A 2,021-nucleotide genomic window follows, 5' to 3' on the forward strand; every position below is an offset into this window, starting at 1 on the left:
TCTCTGGGGGCTGTTATTCTGTCTACCACAGATGCCTGCTATCATTGTCTATTCAATGTTGTACTGCAGGTCCTAGCCAGTAAAATAAGGCAAGAGACATAAATAAATCACAAGAACTAAAAAAAAAGAAATAAACTGTTCTTACTTGCATATGACATTATTGTGTACCTAAGAAAATCCAAAAAAACCCCAAGCTTTTAGAAACAGTAGACATCCTATTAGAAACAATAAATTAAGCAAAGTCACTTGATACAAAATGGATGTTAAAAAATCAATTCTATGTTTATATAATAGCAATAAACAAGATAAAATGAAATTAAAAAAAATCCCATGTATGGTAGTATTAAAAACCTTAAAAAACTAAGACTAAATCTAATAGAAGATGTAAAATGTTTTTTCAGTGAAAACTATAAAACCTTATTGAGAGATAGCAAAGAATTGAATAAATAAATGGAAGGGTGTATGATATATATGGGGTAGATTCAATATGGTAAAGACATCAATTTTCCTGAATTATTCTACAGATTAAATGCAATTCAAATCAAAATACCATTTTTTCCCCAGAAATTGAGAGTTGATTCTAAAATTCACATAGTAATGCAATAAGCAAAACAATTTTGAAGAACAAATCTGGAGGTCTTACACTATCAGGTATCTATGCATATTACTAGAATATGCTAGAAATTAAGAAAGTGTGGTATTGGCACAAGGTTCAATAGACTGACCATGGGACAGAATGAAGAATCTAGAAATAAACCTCTTGTGATTGCATGGGGAAGGTGATGTTCTTGTCAATATATGTTGCCGAGTCAATTGGCTATCCATATGAAAAAAATGTATTTTAATACCTACCTCATATATACAAAATTCAATTCCAGAGAGTTTGCACAACTAAATGTAAAGAGCAAGATAAAAAACTTTTAGAAGTAAAAACAATTGAATTTTATATAATAACTATAGGGTTGTCCAAAAATTCTTAAATAGGACACAAAATACTAGCCATAGAAATAAATGAATTGACCCTTGGTTCCAAAATGGCAGCATAGAAGCTAGCTGGCTTTACTCCACCCCAACGGAAAACCAAAAACAAATACACAGCACCAAGTTTATCACCAGAAATTTCCCAGACTCAGATATGAGGATGAGACAGTTCCCAGTGACACAGAGAAGTGAAAAAGCTCCAAGCAGATGATAAGGGAGTCAAAAGTCTATTTTCACCTCTTACCCTAAATCTCCTATTGCCAAGCACATGGAAAATTTCCACTTGTGTGTAGAAACTCACAGTTTCTACATTGAAAAAAGGGATGTCAAGGTGGACATTCAGCTTTCCCACCATCTTGGTTTTCCTGGCAGCAGACCTGTCCCCGCCTCTGCCCATGGGAAGCAGCGGGAATATCCGAAGGGAGAAATATTCTGAAGGACAACTAAAGACAAAAGGGGGAGGCAGGACAAACATCCCCAACCCTGGAACCTCTGCTCTGTAACTTGGGCAAAGGAGTTGCTAAATCAAAGTGCCTGTTCAGCAGTAGCACACTGTAGTAGGTTTGTTTCACAGTCCCTTGAATACAAACCCCTAGCCAGACTTCCCACACTACTGGGATAACCATATGGGGTCTCCTTCATTCAGGATGGGTAGCACTGTGATTGTTTACTAGAACTGGAGGCAAACCCGGGTTTAATGTGTCATCTGTTGCTGAAAAGGAGGCAGTAACCAAGAGGAAAAAACAAAAAACAAAAAACAAAATCAACAAGTAAATTATAAATAATCCATAAGCAAACATACCTAATAAAAACCCAAACAAGCCAGACAGAGAAGAATAGAATAAATAACTAATCCTTCAATGCAAAGACAAAGATGCACATCCACAAAAAACAAGAGCCAATAGGGAATCATGACTTCCTCAAATGGACAAAGTAAGGGACCAGTGACTAACCTTCATGAGACAGAGATGTGTGAACTCTCTGACCAAGAATTCAAAATATTAGCTATAAGAAAACTCACTGTTCTCCAAGATAAAACA

Source organism: Propithecus coquereli, unplaced genomic scaffold, assembly GCF_000956105.1.
Source record: "Propithecus coquereli isolate 6110/MARCELLA unplaced genomic scaffold, Pcoq_1.0 Scaffold80, whole genome shotgun sequence".
In the NCBI taxonomy this organism is placed as follows: domain Eukaryota; kingdom Metazoa; phylum Chordata; class Mammalia; order Primates; family Indriidae; genus Propithecus; species Propithecus coquereli.